Source organism: Heloderma suspectum, chromosome 6 (assembly GCF_057233095.1).
Source record: "Heloderma suspectum isolate Gila_16-S chromosome 6, 16-S_ref, whole genome shotgun sequence".
Classification (NCBI taxonomy): Eukaryota; Metazoa; Chordata; class Lepidosauria; order Squamata; family Helodermatidae; genus Heloderma; species Heloderma suspectum.
In genome coordinates, this window is record NC_139463.1 from 28,969,605 (window position 1) to 28,987,977 (window position 18,373).

Genomic DNA, 18,373 nt, shown 5'->3' on the forward strand with positions numbered 1-18,373 from the left:
TAGGTCTAGTGACCTTTGTGCTAGTCACAGATAAAATTTGCTATTTTCAAGAAAATCTGTCAAACAAAGAGCTATAATTGATTTGTTCTTCCACATAGGGATGTTGGAGAATTCCGCCACGGACTCCAGTGAGGCCGGATTCTTTAGAATCTTTAGAATCCAGCCCCCTGGAGTCCGTAGCTGAATGGAGCAATCCCCCCCCCGCCACCCTGAGAAGTCCCCCCCGGAATGGACCCACCTGGCGGTGGCAGCAGATGTGGCAGTGGATGCGGCAGTGGCGGGTTGTCTTCTGGCCACTGCCAGGCTGCTGCCAGGCTGCTGTGGCCACAAATGGCGGCCATCATAGTGGCCGCCATTTGCGTCCCTTCATTAGGCCGTGATAGGCTATGTAAATACTTACATAGCCTATAACGGCAAAGAGCAGGGGCGCAAATGGTGGCCACTGTGCCATTTGCGCCCCCCTCTTTTCTGTGATAGGCTACGTAAGTATCTACATAACCTATCAGGGCAAAAGGCAGAGACTCAAATGGCATAGCAGCCTCCATTTGCATCCCTGCCTTTTGCCGTGATAGGCTACGTAAATATTTGCCATGGAGTGGAGCCGGCTGGGGAGGATTCTGCGGGGGAGGGACAGACTGCCTCCCCCCCACAGCAGACCCATCAGCAGACTGGTAAGTGGGATTCGTACATCCCTACTTCCACATACATGCATGGAATTTGGGGACCTGGCAGCCCCAGTGGAGCTGACTGAATCTCCCAAAATTCAGATAGTTAGGTATAGTGTCTTTTTTGCTAGCCACAGGTAAAAATTGTTTTTTTTTTTCAAGAAAATCTGTTAAAGTAAAGATGGATGGATCTTTACTTAGATTACGTAGACTACGGCAACTACGAAAGATTACGTAGACTACGGTGAAAATAAGGGCAATGCTATTTGCATTGCCCTTATTTTCGCCATAGTCTACGTAAAGATTTACGTAGACTACAGCGACCAAATAAGGAACGCGAATGGCGGCTCCCTATGGGGGCCGCCATTTGCGTACACGCTTTTTTTTTTTTAAGTCACCCATGATAGGCTACGTGACGATTTACGTAGCCTATCATGGCTGACTTTGCAAATCTAGCTGTGATAGGCTACGTTAATCATCACGTAGCCTATCACGGGGGCGGTTTTTTTTTTTAACTTTTTAGTTCGCGGCCGGGCGAGGCGAGGCGCCTCTTCCCCGGCCTGAATTTCGGCCGGGCAAGGCAGGAAGCCTCCCCCCCGACCTGAATTTCGGCCGGGCGAGGTGAGAAGCCTCCCCCCCCGGCCTGAACTTCGGGGGGAGAGCAGTGAAGCGCCTGCCCCCCACCGCGAAAAGCTGCGAAACCAGGTAAGTGACTTTCGTGCACCCCTAGTTCACGTGGTTGCAGAGAAACATATCTGGGGCTGTTTTGTTTGTCAGTTGCCATTATCCAGCAATAGGAAGGGCTGTAGCTCAGTGGTAGAGCACATGCTTGGCATGCAGAAGGTTCCATGTTCAATCCCCAGCATCTCCAGGTAGGGCTAGGAAAGAAACCTGCCTGAAACTCTGGAGAGCTGCTGCTGCCAGTCAGTGTCAATAATACTGCACTAGCGTACCCAGGGTCTGACTCAGTATGAGGCAACTTTCTGTGTTCCTCTGAACAGAAAGCTTTAATAAAAATAGGTTTGTTTGTTTATTTATTTATTTATTTTAGTGGAAGGGAGATAAATACTGCTCATTTATACATTCCTATGTATGCCTATTCAGAAGCGAGAAGCCCAATTATGTTTAATTAATCTTACCCTCAGGAAAGTGTGCATAGGATTCCAGCACAAGTTACTTTTGCAGGGAGGTTTGCACCTTGATGTTCTGCATGTTTACTCAGAAATCCAAATGAGTCCTGTGTTGTGAGCATGGTACTGCAGGCTTAATACAGTGCCTGCCTACCCAATTCTGTCTAATGAATTGACTACCCTTTCAGCTCAGTCCTATGCATGTTTTGTCATTTTTTTAAAAAAAATGTTACAGTTATTTTTATAACTGTTTTATTATTTCAGATTTTAAGGGTGCAATCCTATGCATGTTTAGACAGAAGAAAGTCTTACAACTCGCAGTTTTCCCCAGTCAGCTATGCTGGCTGGGGAATGCTGGGAGGTAAGACTTTCTTCTGCTAAAAACATGCATAGGATTGTTCCCTAAATTGGTATTAGCTAGCTTAGTGCGTAGACCTATTCAGATAGGTGGCTGCCTCCAAACCGTTCCCTCCATGCTTGCTTCTCCTGCCCTGCATTTTTGGCTAGCCGCAGGAGGGCTGAGTGGGGGAGGAGGCTGCTGGATGTGTCATACAGGCATTTCGCCCCCCCCTGCCTCAGAACACCATCCGGGAATGTATCTTTTTGGCCACTCCACATTCCCTTGGGATCGCAGAGCACAGGGCTGTTCTGCACTGCCTCCGAGGTAGTGCGGAAGTGGGGGGAGGTCGGTTCTCTGGTAACCGACCTCAGAATGTAGGCTCCAAGGTCAATTCCCAGAAAACCAGACATCCTATGGCCGTCTAGCCGCTGTCTAGTGGCCATAGGATTGCTCCCTCCATGATTTAATATATATATTAGCTATTTAAATTATTTATTTTACACAGTTTAAATTGATGTCATCTGTACACCACCCTGAGATCTTAATGATAAAAGGTGGGATACAAATGTTTTAAATAAATACAATAATTCAGTGTGTATGTGTTTATTTTGCATGAACTCTAACTTTAGTGGTAAGGGAAAGACACTTAGTACATGATCAGAGTTTCTCCATAACTTAGCCCTAGTTTTGAAAACAGACTCATTGGCTGAATCCTGGTGAAGTTTTGGCTCAAATGAAGTTATGGGGAGGAAGATACAATGAGAGGTTGTGCATAACAAGGAGAAGGTAGAGGAGAGTTGCACAAAACAAGACATCTGGGGGGGGCGTTGGTGTGTGTGTGTGTGTGTGTGTGTGTGTTTAATGAAGAGTTGCTAAAGGATGGAAGGATGAGGAGGGTTGGTTGCATGGAGAGGAATAGAATTGGTAGGGGGAGAATGTAAGTGCTCAGTGGTGAAAGAAACGCATTCTACGTATGCTCAGTCTCTGAGCTTCAGAGTTACTATATGTTTAAGAACATAAGAAGAGCCATGCTGCATCAGACCAAGGTTCATCTAGTCCAGCATTCTGGTCACACAGTGGCCAACCAGATGCCCACCAGGAAACCCACAAACAGGTGATGAGTGCAATAGCACCTTCCCACCCACATTCCCCTGCTGCTAACATTGGTGAAATGCAAATAAGTTCTTGTCATTCTAAATTTGCATGCATGTATATCCTTCAGAAACTTTGCAGGTTCTTGCCTGGGGGACACCTCTAATGATCTGTGCATTTTCATTCAAATTGATCCAAAAACTATTGGGGAAGGGGTGAATGGAAGGGAAAGCAAATCACTCTCTCCTCCAAATTGGAGATCTCCCTTTTCACATGAACTGCTGCACCTATCCTTCTGAAACTTTGCTGGTTTCTTATTTAGGGAAAGCTCTAGGCTGTCTGTAATTTTCAGAACAATGGTCCACAAAGAAAACAGGGAGATAAGTATGTCCCCTTTTGGTGACCTCAAAAGGTCAAGGCCATCCTTAAACAAAAACCCTTATGGCTATCATTCTGAAATTTGGCAGACATGATTTCCTCTGATGGGGCAATGAAATCTGATTTTTTTTATCCAATTCTTCAAAGGAATAAAATGCTATTGGCAGTTCCCTTTAAAAGAATATCAAAATATAAACCCTGTGCCTATTTTTCTGACATTGGGCAAGTGTAATCTCCTTCTAGGGGGCTACTATTCCTGAAATTATTATCCAGTTCTGACCAAGAGAAAGAAGTTGCAGGTCCTCCCCACCCCTAATTTCCCATGGTAGTCAATAGGAAGCATAAAGACTCATTTTTTCCCAAATCTTGACTCAGGTTTGGTGCTGAGCTGAAGTGGTCTGACTACAAATTGGCCTGAGCAGAAGCAGGATGTTTTCCAAAAGGCGGAATTGGGGTCTGAGTTGAAATGGGGTGGGGGGGTCAGTGCACACATTTTATTATGAATGTATGTAATCTGTACATGCTCGCAAGCACACCACATGCACACCACACACAAAGACATATATATTAGAGATGAGCTTAGACTCTGCATATATATATATATATATATATATATATATATACATACATACATACATACATACACACACATATACATATACATATACATATATGCAAATTTGTGTTATGGGCCTGTGCCCCGGATCTTTTAAGAACCTAGCAACCCCCCTGGATTAGAGTAAACACACATACCAGGAGAAGGACAAGATCTAGCTTGCTTTCCAATACCTAAATGCTGTCTGCCTATAAACTAACGGCTGCTCTGACTGCGATTATAAGATACCTCTAGCCAGGGATATTTGGAGGAATACACTGTTTGCTAGGGATGTATGAGAAATTCCTTTCAGTTCATTTTTTATCCGGATTTACCCAGTTCACACGTTCCAGACAAACGTGCATGGATTTTCTTATGAAAAGGGGAAAAAAATGATGAGAGCATTTTAATAAGGTTACTGGAATTTCTGAAAGGGTGTCACAGGTCTTTGGGTTAAACACTAGGATGGTTGACAATTGGAGTTATGACAGGCATTATTTAAACCCATGGGCAGTATCCAATGGTGCCATTCTGTAAACTGAAATAGTGCTAGCAGAGCTCTGCCAAAACTCTCCATTACGGAAGTGGTTGCCCATTATGCTTGCACAACCAGTGTAAGATGCTGTGCAACCCGGTTGCAGAACAGGGTCATGCGATGGGTTGCACAGTGGGGTCATGCAATGGGTTGTACATGTGTAACGCACAATCACTTGTGCAAACTTAACTTTAGTTGGATTCTCCTCATGCATATAGTTCACAACCTAGTTTCTGCTAGGGATGTACGAAAGTCACTTACCTTTCCGCAGCTTGGCTTCGCGGTGGGGGGGAGGCACTTCGCTTCTCCCCCCGAAGTTCAGGCGAGGGGGGGAGGCGTCCCGCCTCGCCCGGCCAAAATTCAGGCCGGGGGAGAGGCGCCCCGCATCGCCCGGCTGAAATTCAGGCCGGGGAGAAGCGCCCCGTCTCCCCGGCTGCGAAACAAAAAGTGATAAAAAAAAAAAACGTGATAGGCTACGTAACAATTAACGTAGCCTATCATGGCTAGATTTCCAAAGTCAGCTATGATAGGCTACATTAATCATCACGTAGCCTATCACGGGTGACTTTGGAAAAAAAAAAAAGCGCGTACGCAAATGGCAGCGGCCCATGGTTCCCTTATTTTCGCCGTACTCTACGTAAATCTTTACGTAGACTAGACATGCCAAAATAAGGAACGCAAATGGCAGCACCCATGGGCTGCCGCCATTTGCGTACGTGCTTTTTTTCCCCCCAAAGTCAACCGTGATAGGCTACGTGATGATTTACATAGCCTATCACGGCTGACTTTGGAAATCTAGCTGTGATAGGCTACGTAAATCGTCTTGTAGTCTATCACAGGTGTGTGTTGTTGTTTTTTTACTTACTTTTTTATTTTGTAATGGTGGTGGCGGCAGCCGGTCGGGAGACCGGCCGCCACCCCCCATGAAACGTCGCCGAACCGCTGCCGGGACCCGCTGCCAAGAGGGACATTCGCTGAGGGTAAGTCCCATCCCGGGGGCGGGGGGCCGGCGGAGAATTTCCCCAACACTTTCGGGGGGCCGAATGCCTCGGCGCTCGGCCTCCCGAAGATTCGGGGAGAAATTCTCCACCATCCCTAGTTTCTGCTAGCGCAACATCATTTGCACTAATGGAATGACATAGTTGGATACTGCCCCATATATCTCAGATGAAGACTGACTCTCCCTGCCCTGTATAAATGATGAGGGCAGAAATGCTTACATGACTGGATCTCCATTTGTGCATGTTAACTTTAAATCAGTTCTTAGAAATGGTTGTCTAAATGTTATTAGAGCGGTGACATTGGGGGAGGGATGTCATTTCTTCTCCCCTGTGCAATTTTCATGCCTTCCCCTTGAACGACTATTAGGCCCACTGGGGGAGTGGGGAGGTACATGCATCTTGGGTGCATTTGCTCTCTTCCTTGCTCCCATAGCAGCCCCATGGACAATATACATCTGCATGGAATGATAGGGCTAAAATCCCTTCCTTCTAGCACAGCTACCCCAAGACAAACCTAGACCTCTGCACTGCATGGCTGTTTTAAAGCTTAAAATAAAAACTAAAAAGTAGGGTCCCCCAGTCATGAATCTCCAACATCACATCTGCTTCAACCTTGAGTCTGCAGATACATTTCCTTCTGCTGTTGTTTGTTCCTTTGTTTATTAATTCCTCCATTTCTCTCCCCCCACTCCCCCCACCAACTTGACTTACATCTTGACTCCTACGGAGATTTCAGCTATCATTCCTTTTCCCAGCTAAAGACACACAATGTAGCAATCCATAAAACAAAGTCTCTCTCTCTCTCTCTCTCTGTCTCTCCCCCCGCCTTCTCTTTACAATCTGCCAAGTTGTTATCTTCTGCATTTCACTAAAGGCAGAGCTGCTGCGTGGTTTATAATAACAAGTAATGAAGCCCTATGCTTTTTCACTGCATGTGTTCTCCCCATTGAGGTAATTCAAATGTTTTTTGTTTGTTTTTTCTGCACTAAAGAAATTCCCTTTTTGTTTCATCTTCCACACATTCCTTGAAGGGAATGCCCTGATATGCCCTTTCTTTGTCGATGTCCTTTGCTTTGGTTTCCTTAGATGTTTCTTCTGCATTGTTCTGATGTGTCTTAAAGCATCACTTATCACTGAATCACTGTTGTTTCCTGCATTGCTGCACTCACAAATTGACTCTCTTTTGTCTGCCATTGTGTGCTGAAAATCAACATCACCATTTCCCCAAACTTCCATTTCTTCTTCTGCTGTATATTTTTACTTTTGTACTTAGGTTTAGCTTGTCATGCTTTTTGAAGCCCTTCTGTGGCTATTGATTGAATGCAAACTTTTATGTAGGGATGTCAGAGAATTCCACCACGGATCTCGGTGAGGCCAAATGCCAGTGCATTCAGCCCCCCGAACTCCATGGCGGAACGGCCTGCCACCCCCCCGCCCCCCGCGGATCCCCCCCGGGACGAGACTTACCTGGGATGGATGTTCCGGATGGCGGTGGCTCCAGCGGTGGCTTCGGCAGAGGCGGCGGTGGCGGCTGGTCTTCCGACCGGCTGCTGCCGCCGCCATTTGCAGTGTTCCCCCCCCCCATTCGTGATAGGCTACGTAAAGACTTACATAGCCTACCATGTCTGGGTTAAAAAAAAAAACGCGTATGCAAATGGTGGCGGCTACAGCCGCCGCCATTTGCGTTCCCTATTTTTGGTTGTCTTAGTCTATGTAAATATTTACGTAGACTAAGACGGCGAAACTAATGGGGAATGCAAATAGCGTAGCGGCCACCCATTTGCACCCATTTGACTCAGGGTGGGGTGGAGGTAAATGGCCAGAACCTACTTGAAATAATAATTGGAATTTAAATAATGTGAAAGGCCTGGTTACAAATCAGTGCCTGTGTACAAGTAGGGATATCGCAGGAGTCCAGTTGGGGCTTGAGCTCAGCAATTTCTCACTAGCTCAACCCCCTGGATGCCAGTTCATGGATCCCTGTGCTTGCCCGACCTGGCATGTGCCGAGTTGGGCAAGCTCATGGTTTTCTGCCCCCTGCCAACCCTTTGCATTCTCCTTCCTTGTAAAGAGAGAACTAGGGGTTGATGGCCAGCGATGGGACTCTGGTGGCCACCATTTTGCACAAAATGGCAGCTAAGACTTTCTGCAAATCGCCATTTTGTGCAAATGGCCAATGTAAGTAGGGACATTTATGCAAAATCAATTAGGCCATTTACACTAGTAATTTTACATAAATGGCCTGTTTTACGGCCACCATTTGCTCAAAACAGGGGCTTGCAGGAAAGGCCTAGCCACCATTTTGCGCAAAATGGCAGCTACCAGACTTGTAGGATGCCACATGCCACTCACTGGGTGCCCGCAGAACATCCAGTGGCTTGCCCTTCATGCCCAACAGGGTCAGGCAGGCAGTGGGGGTTCGGCGAGTGGAGTGCAAGGTGACAGCAGGTGAGTTCAGCCATCCCTATGTACAACAGATGGCAAAATCATGTCCTTCAGTTTTAGAAACCTCTATGGCTCGTTCCATGATAAATAGTATTTCAAGTCAATGGAATCAATGGGATACATTAATCATGACTTAACTTAAGCCCCATTGATCCATTGCAAGTGTTCCAAATTTCTGGTTGCCAAATGGCAGTTTTGTCTAGTGAGGGAAGATCTCTCACCTGGATTCCATCAGACTCCACAATATAAATAATGGGTTATACGGCATCCTCAACAACTCTTGCAAAATACAAGTCATGGTTATTATTCTCCATACTACAAGGATGATATAGTGGTGTATATACCTATCTTTTAACACACAAAACAAATTGGTAACGCTCTCTATCCATAATCCTCAGGTGCATAACCCTCATCATCAAATGGCATGTTCTTGATGCTTTCTTGCTAGAGAAACTTTATCTCTTCTGCTTTATAAGTCATACTGAATGCAGGAGCCACCACCATTTACTTTCAAAGTAAAACCATGATGAATGTGGATAACTTGATACTGTCATTGTGTGCAGCTCTGTACTATCAAAGGTGGAACATCCGGAATCAATATGACTAATAGATTCTGGCTTTCTCTGATCGAGTCAGCAAACAGGATAAATTATCACATCCTCTCTGGCTCACAGATGGTAATTCCTTCCTTCTGTTTGATGCGTAACAGCAATGATGTTACAGACTGAGGCAGCTGTCAAACCAGTCTTGCACTGTGAGTGGGGCAACACTTGGTCAATATGCGCTCAGTCACGTTTTGAGTAATCTCCATGTTTGTGTCACCTTATTACTTCTTCAGGGCAGTGAATATTTATTAGTTTGGGCACAGACACAAAGGAGATCTCACCACACACACCACACTGAAGGAACTATATTCAGTTTATTTGACTGGTCTATTGGCTTCTTTTATAATTTGAGTTTGTAGTGATACTTTTAAATCAGCATCACCCACTCATATCTAGGGATGTCTGTTGCTGTGAAATCCAGTCCTTTGGTGGCTTGATGGACTCCCGCTGAGTACCCAACTTGGCTCACATTGGTGGGCTGAGCTGCAGGGGTTTTCCCAAAATCTGAGAACTTTTTCCATTGTTTTAAAAATTGTGTAAATAGAAATGTGTGCAAATTGAGGCCACAACTTCTTGGGGATTGTGGGGAAATGAGCCAAAGTCCGACTTGATGAAAACTCAGCGAGCTCCACAACTGGGATGGATTCTTCCAACATCCCTACACATATCCATTTGGATCAAATCATTACTCCTGAATCTAGGGATGCAAAGTTATCTGTACATCACATCTGCCTCTGTGTGTGAGAGAGAGGGTGCATGTACATTAGACAGATGATAAATAGATGATAGATAGATAGATAGATAGATAGATAGATAGATAGATAGATAGATAGATTTCTCCAATATGTTCCTACCATATATTCCTAAGATCACCTTCAAAGGCTTTTCTTTGGGACCCACTCCCCCAATGGTGGAATGGGTGGCTACTAGGGAAAGAGCCTTATCTGTAATGGCCCCCCATCTATGGAAAACCCACCTCATTTGTGTATGATTAAAGAAAGTAAAACACACACATGCACACACAAAACAACAACAACAACAACTGGTCTGCAAGTCTGCGGAATCCAGATGAGTCAGGAAAACTCAGCCCATCGCAGAATCCGCAGGTCGTATTCACAGAATTCCAAACTCATTTGATTCCGTTCCAGATTTCTTTGACATCCCTAGGTAAGACCTCCCACTTCAAGTAGGCATTTCATATTTGATCTGTTGTTCTAATTGTTATGTTTACTGTTGCCTCTTTAATATTTTTAAAACATTTTTAATATTGTAATAATGTGATATTTCCAGTGTCATATTTCTTGTTTTGCCCAAGCCATTTAACGAAGACATTCAACAGACAAATAAAGAGTACCAATTATAATTGCTTGAAAAAAAAAAGAAAAAAGGAGGAAAAGGGTGGTGGGGGGAGAAAGATGTCCAATCTACCAATATCCCAATAAACCAGATTATTCTTATTTACAATAGTTTCGGAGGCAGTCCTTTACACACTTACCTGGGACTAAGCCCCACTGAACTTAATGGGTCTTATTTCTGAGTAGGCATGCATAGGTTTTTACTGCTGCATTAGTATTCCGACAAAATTACATGAGCTAGGGTTTCCCCCCACCAACACACGCGTTGCCCTATAACTAGTCAGACCATTGGCCTATCTACCCTACTACTATCTACTCTGACCAGTGGTGGCTCTCCATTGTATGGGGCAGACATCTTTCCCAGCCATAACTGCCTGGTTTATAGAGATGAAAGAGGTTAAACCTGGGACCTTAGGTATGCAAAGCACACCCTCTTTCATTAAGCTATGGCTCCTCCTCTACATTGTTGTCCCAATCTTGGGACATACATACTAGTAGCAGGGATAGGCAATTCCCATGATCCCTCACCATTGGCTATGCTGGTGAGGGCTGATGCAAATTGTAGGACAGATATCTAGAGGACCACATGTAGGGATACTTTCTTTTTTCTGTCATGGAGAAAAATACACAAATAATTCTGTAAGATGGTTTGCAACAGCTTACATAATTTACTCTAGTAAGTAATATTTTGCATATTGTCTCCCATTCCATTCAACCTTTCCCCACTTATATTTTCCAGTCTCAGCAGAAATTTGCAGAATTTCGTATGATTGCATTTGTGTACATTTCAGGAAAGTAAAAAAAAAAAAAATCTGAAAGTTCCACGGACTCTGCACAGTGGATTCTGCAGGTCGGATTCTTAGAAATCTGAACTTATTTTAGTCTGTCTTGAATTTCCCCAGCATCCCTAGCCACATGTTGTCCCCACCTGATTTACAGCCTTTCACACATGTATTCCCAAGTGGATGGGAATCCATTTCTGGGAAAAAGCAGTCTTCCACACAGTGGTCTCTCCCTGACCAACACGTGTGACTGTATATGTAGAGCTCTTGTCAGAAAAGTTAAAACATCATTGCGTAGTTGTTTGGGAAAGGGAGCAGGGACCTGGATCCAGTCCCTTCTCCTTTTCCTGTCAAACAAACTGGTCAGTAGGCATTTAACTACCTTCAGTGTTCTTCATGCACCACCCTAGCTCCCCCATGCAGGCTTATTTGGATAGGGGAATGGAATATTTACACAGAGCTTCAAAGCTCTCAGTATCAACCTGTGAGTGACATGGATAGACGTTGCTTTAGAAAGTAACCTTTTCAATTGCTAATCTAAAATCAGAGATATGCACTCTTTGTTGTTAACAGCCGATCCAAAGATGACTGCCTGAGTTCAGGACCTAGCTATGGAGATGACAAAAAATCACCACTGTGGTAACACACTCTCCTTCCCCCTCTGTGCGTGGTGTGTGTATGGGCAGGCAGGGCGCTGTTTTCTCCATTGCAGCTCAACCACTGAATATTGACACCACCTTGAAAAGGGATCAAACAGTTAGGTTGTTGCTGAAGAGGCAGGAGTTGGAAAGAGGAAACTGGACTTCAAATCATCTTTCCCAAACTATGAAAAGGATCATGCAGATGGGTCCATGGAAGCCAACTGTCCCCCAACTGGTGCCCTCCAGATGTTTTGGATTTCAACTCCCAGCATTCCTGACCAACATCCATGTTGTTTAGGGATAATGGGAGCTGAAGTGAAGAGCACCAGGTTTGGGAAAGTTGAACTATATGTTCAACTGACTCCTAAAGGTTGATAGGCCAGAAGTTGTCCTCTGAAAAGCCTGACTTCTGTAAGAACTTCCAGGCCATGCTCCCATGATTGCTTTAATAATAATAAATACTATTATTATTATTATTATTATTATTATTATTAAAGCAATCATGGGATTGCTTTAATAATAATAATAATATTTATAATATTATTATAGCAATCACAATTCAGTTCACACCATCTTTACCAGTTTTATGCTTCGCTCCTCCCTTTACTTCAGGAGCTAAGCTTAACTGGGTCCTGCACTGCTTTGAACAGTCCTGTAAAATATCTCTGCCTTTTAATTAAGAAGAAAAGTCTTAAGAGTTGTTTTTTCGAACACTCATCACCGCTTTTGACAACTTAATGGACTGTTGTAGACTGTGAAAAACTCTACTAAAACTCTGTTTATTTAATGCTATTGCTTTTAATGGAAATGTAAAACGATCTTTCTTCAGGGTAGTCTACATTCCTATTGAACACACATCAAGAAAATATGAACAAACCTGTATAAAATCGAAAACATTGCAAATATTCCAAAAGCAGCTGGCATCCTTGCTCAGTATTCTAGATACTGTTGTATTTATAGGTTTTGCACACAACAGTGTAAAGTGTAATCTAGCAGGATAACTATATTGTAATAAAGCACTGTGGTTCTTGCAAAAATGGCTTGTGAATTATGGTCATCACTAAACCTTGTTTCCAGTTATAGAAAACACAGTATGATTACTTAATACGTATAACATGCATTTTATGTGCTTCCTTATAGATCTTTGAGCTTGTGTAGCTGGTATATCAATACTTGTTTTACTTTGAAGGCACAATGCTTACAAATACAATAAGTATTTTTCACCCATGAAATTCTGATTCCTGATCTTTTCATAACATTTTTAATAATGCTTTATAATAGGGTGTAGCTGAAATGAAAAGTCAGTTGGAAGTATGGACTATTTACAGCTGCTTCCCATACTGCCACTCCACCCAGCTTCTTCCTTCAGTTGTTTGAGTTGCTGTAAGCAATTGCTCATGGCCTTGTTTCTCCAGGAAAGATCTACATCCCATAGCATATGTGACTGAAATGTAGGGAGAAGATGGGGTAGGGGACAATTTGACACAACTATGCCAACCAGGTTTCTAAATGCAGCAACGTGTGAGATTTGATGGGTGGAGAGGTTGAGTTGCGGTGATCGATCATGAGTCCATCCCCCTGAATTCTTCAAGATTTCAGTGACCTGGTTCACATGACATGACAACCCACCATGGCTGTTCTGCCATGGTGGGTTGTCATGTTGTGTGAACCCGGCGTGATTTTTGTAGGGTAGCTTATTTATTTCTCATGAGAACTGATGGCTTGTTGTTGGTTTGTTTGTACCCATGATAGCTTCTTCTGTTGTACAAACCCAGCAGGGAGACTTTATCATGAGGTGTCGGGAATGGCTAGAGAGCTGCCTGGCAAACTCTTCCCACTAGTGCGGCCACCATCTTCCCTCATCTCTTGTCAGTGTCCTCACCCTGAGTAATAAAAATCAAGAAGGAGACTGAAGAATATCCCAAATACATTCACCTTTTCTTCTTTTTTTTGGTCCTGCATGCATGTACAGGACTGAATGTTTACTGCTAGGAAACTTGCATAATTTCCCACACACACACTTTTACTGCTCTGCCTTGAGACTTGCATATGTTTATCTATCCTGCTTACTGCTCTGTAACCCATATGTAAATGTGACAACTAGCAATGGAGACCAGTGGAGGGAAGTGACAAGGATAGAGGGACAGGGAGGCTACTGTCAGGAGCGCCCTGGCAGCCTCTTTCAGTCTATTCCAATAGCCAACTCAAGACACAGACAAAAGGATTCTTTTCAAGGCTTTAATCCTTTTACAACTTAATGACTCTTTCAGATGCTAATCACCAGTGACTAAGCAAGGAACAGCAGAGTAGCCTATGCTCCAGGTTAGGCAGTTGGTCCCCTTTTGAAAGAGAATCACAGGAAGACCCTGAACTTATGGGCTAGGGAGAGTTCCTCCCTCTTTCCCTTGGGTCCTCAGGACACGACCATTGCTTGCACGCCAAACAAGCGCTATGCCTCCTTTCCATGCCCTCCAGCTGTCGTCATTCCCGGCGTCGGCGTCAAGCATCCAGCAAGCCCCCCTCCAGCAGTCTCTCACTGCCAGGGTCACTATCTATCCCAGGAATTCTGGCAGGAGGAATCTCTGCCAGCTGCTGTGCCTGTGAGGGATGAGCTGGCTCCTCTCCCACGGATTGCTGTTCCTCCTCAGAATCAGAACTGCTCTGGGGTTCTATTGGCTCAGTTTCCACCCTGACAGCTACAGAGGAGAAGGAGCTTTAGAGGCAGGTGTTCTTACTTCAGTAGAATGTGAAGCAGACTTTTTTTTTTAAAAAAAAAATGTATTTGCTAGCAAGGGAAGTGCTGAAGTGGAAGATGGAATTCACAAGGTCATTGACAAGAGGGGTATATCAGCATGCTGGGCTAAATAGTGGGCAGATGGTCTTGTGCTGACCCCCTCCCTCCCTCTCTCCCAAAGGTTGCAAATGCATTATTGCATTCATAAGGGCTCAAAAATTAATTCAATTTGGTAACCTTGTGTGGTGATGGGGAGGATTTCCCTTGGGGGGTCAGCAACCCCATTGGACCAACTGCAGAAAGGTGCTGACATAGGAACCAAGGAAACAAGGAGTTATGTGGCAAAGGAACCTTGGATATATGCCGGGAGCTGGAAGGAGGATTGGGGGTGGGGGAGACAAGCCATGGCAAGCCACAGAGTGCCCAATCGTCTGTCAGGTTAGTGAGCGAACAACCAACCCATGGTTCCTTATGCTTAGGGTGGCCTACCGTGATCTGCAAACGTACTCATTGTGTGCATCTGGTGACAGGATCATGAGATTAGACAGGGATTTTGTTTATGTACTGCCCATTCTGCTGCCCAACTGTCCTTGAGCTGCCTTGAGGTGATTGAGCTGGTCTTGGAATTCATGCTGCTATTCCCCTCAAACAGATTGTGTTGGGGTGACTTCAACATTCATGCCAAAGTTCTCTCAGTAAGCATGGCTCAGGATTTCATGGCTTCCGTGGCAACCTGGGCCCAGTTTACATCTGGCCCTCCAAACCTGATGGGACACAAACTTGTTCTGGGTTTTTCTAGTCAGAATAAATAACAAAAACATTGTCAGGATTTAGTTTTACTGGAACTCTTAACCACTGCTGTGGTGGGGGATTCATTAAATTGGAGAATAATGGATCCTTCCTGGGGCATTTCTGAATGTTTAGAGGGATTTTCTTGCCACTGGAGTTGGTGATCCTGTTGAAGATTCATTTGATCTGTAGCATGGGGAGATGACCGGGGCAGTTGACATGTTTGCTCCTAAACATCCTCTCCCAGGACACTGGGCATGACCTCCTTGGTTTTCTGAGGAGCTTAAAGCAATAAAGGTCCTGGATAGGTGGCTACAGTGACAGTGGAGAAAAACTCTGGCCAAATCCCATCAGACATGGGCTGCAGTCCATGTTAGGATCTATTCGGTGCCAGTGAGAGCAGCAAAGAAGACTGTCTTCTCTTCTTCCATCAGTGCAGTATTGTCCAGCCAAACATTGTCGGTGTGTGTGTGTGTGTGTGTATGTGTTTGGGTGGGGGGAATAAATACTAGATCTTGCTCCCAGGGTGGTGAAGATGAACCATCTGAAGCCCACTCTGACAAGTGTGCAAAACATTTTGCTGGTAAAATTATTTGTATCTGTTCCAACTTGGATTCTGTGTTAAAAACAGATTCTAGTAGGATGCTTGAGGCAACCATCTGTCCAGTGATGGTGGCTGAGTTTCAGTGTGTTTTGCCTGAGGATGTGGACAAGTTGCTTGGAGGCCCACCACCTGCTCCTTAGACTACCTTATAAGCCTAGCCTGGCTTATAAGAGCTACCAGAGGGGGCTGGACGATTAGGTGGTGATTATAAATGCTGTCCCAAAAGAGGACCATGTTCTAGATTCCCTAAAGGAGGCAATGGTAAGGTCTGTATTGAAAAAGCTGTGATTGGCTCCCATCGCTCTTGATCATTATTGGCCAGTATTGTCTAATATTTATTTTGAGGGTGGGAGAGTAAGTCCTTTGAGCAAGTGCCATAGTCTTCAGAGATAGTGTTTCAGCCCAGCAGCACTTTCTGGAATGGGCATGCGACAACAGCAGGGAGTGTCACAATTTCTGATCACATGACCATTTGAGGAAGTGCCTGTTGGGCTGAAAGGTCTCTTTTGATAGTTGTCTCTTTTTCAAAAGAGAGAACTACACTGCAGTTTTCTAAAGCAATAAAAGCTTTAGAAAAGCCCCTTTCTGGCTGGAAGGACTGAGGAAAAAGTCATGCAGGCTGTGCAGGCAGACTGTGCAGATTTGAATACCGTTCTTTGGGTAGCGCTCCATGCTCAGTATGCAGATGAGATTATGAACATAGCTGATTTGACTCCCAACCACCTAATTTCAAGTTCTGCTGGCATCCCTGTTTACTACAGATGTTAGAAATTCTAACATCAAAGACAAAAATGCACCAGAAGTGCTGCCCAAATGTCTGATCATAGGCAACCAAGCAGCCAATTCAGTGAACCATTTTCCAGATGAGGAATAATGAGGCTAGTGTCACCAAGCAACCCCGTTACCAGCGCTTCTGTCTCAGTGGGAAGTTGTGACTGTAACTTCCTTTAATCGGCTGCCAGCATCAGGGAAGATTGAAGAGACAGGCAAGGAGATGAGATGCTACCACCACAATATCCTTTTTTTAGGGGTGGGGGAGGAAAGAACGAAGACAATCTAGCTGGAACTGGGTGGGTCTTTTTTACCCCTAAGCATGTGTGGAATGCTTTTCTCTCAGCATTTGGTAACCATAACACACAGAATGCCAGTCTGGGGGATTTCTTTGCTTATATGGTGTGGGATGAAAAGATCACTACACTAGAAGTATAGGTATGAGACTGAGGCAAGGAAAAAGAGAGTGAAGAGGTGTAATAAAACATAGCATTAAGTCTGAAACTAGAACTGAGCCCAAAGGCCCTCTTGAAATATTCCCACTCTGTTTATGGGAAGAGAAATTTCACTGGTGGCACTCTCTCAACAAACACTCACTCACACCTAGGAATGTATGAAAAATGTTTCAGTTGATTTTTTAACAGGATTTTACCCAGTTCACACCTCCCAGACCAAACACGGACTTGGACACAATCTGCAGTCAAAGTCCGTACATTTCCAAGCTTGCAGTGTTATTCATGGACCCCAAAAATGTGTTTGTCAGTATGTATACATTTCAAAAATGTGTACAATTCAAAATGAGTACATTTCAAAAATGCATACACTTCAGAATGAATATGTTTCAAAAATGCACAGTTCAAAATGTGTACATTTCGAAAAATATGCAGGGGTTTTCATAGAATCATAGAATAGTAGGGTTGGAAGGGGCCTATAAGTCCATTGAGTCCAACCCCCTGCTCAGTGCAGGAATCCCAGTCAAAGCATCCCTGGCAGATGGCAGTCCAGCTTCATCTCGAATGCCTCCCGTGTGGGAGAGCCCACTACCTCCCTAGGTAATTGGTTCCATTCTTGTATTGCTTTAACAGTCAGGAAGTTTTTCCTGATGTTCAGCTGGAATCTGGCTTCCTGTACCTTGAGCCCATTATTCCATGTCCTGCACTCTGGGATGATCAAGAAGAGATCCTGGCCTTCCTCTCTGTGACAACCTTTCAAGGACTTGAAGGGCACTATCATATCTCCCCTCAGTTTTCTCTTCTCAAGACTAAACATGCCCAGTTCTTTCAGTCTCTCCTCATAGGGCTTTGTTTCCAGTCCCCTGATCATCTTTGTTGCCTTCCTCTGAACCCTCTCCAGTTTGTCTGCATCCTTCTTAAAGTGTGGTGCCCAGAACTGGACACAGTACTCCAGATGAGGCCTAACCAGTGCTGAGTAGAGGAGAACTAGTACTTCATGTGATTTGGAAGCTATACTTCTTTAATGCAGCCCAAAATAGCATTTGGCTTTTCAGCAGCCATATCACATTGTTGGCTCATACTGAGCTTGTGATCTACAACAATTCCAAGATCCTTCTCACTTGTCCTTTTGAGCCAAGTATCCCCCATCTTGTAACTGTACCTTTGGTTTCTTTCTCCTAGGTGCAGAACTTGGCATTTATCCCTGTTAAATGTCATTCTGTTGTTGTCTGCCCAGCGCTCCAGCCTTTCAAGATCACTTTGAATTTTGTTTCTGTCTTCCAGGGTATTAGCTATCCCACCGAATTTTGTGTCATCTGCAAATTCGATCAGCATTCCCTGCACCTCTGCATCCAAGTCATTAATAAAAATGTTAAAAAGCATTGGGCCCAGGACTGAGCCCTGCGGTACCCTGCTCATTACCTCTCCCCAGTTTGAGAAGATCCCACTGATAAGCACT

The 18,373-nt window shown here is 44.4% G+C and overlaps 1 protein-coding gene across 1 annotated transcript in view; it reads left to right on the plus strand.

The window, feature by feature from the left end:
- The window catches only part of UNC5D (unc-5 netrin receptor D), a 721,393-nt gene that overhangs the window by 454,145 nt on the left and 248,875 nt on the right, over positions 1-18,373 (plus strand). The window lies entirely within an intron of this gene.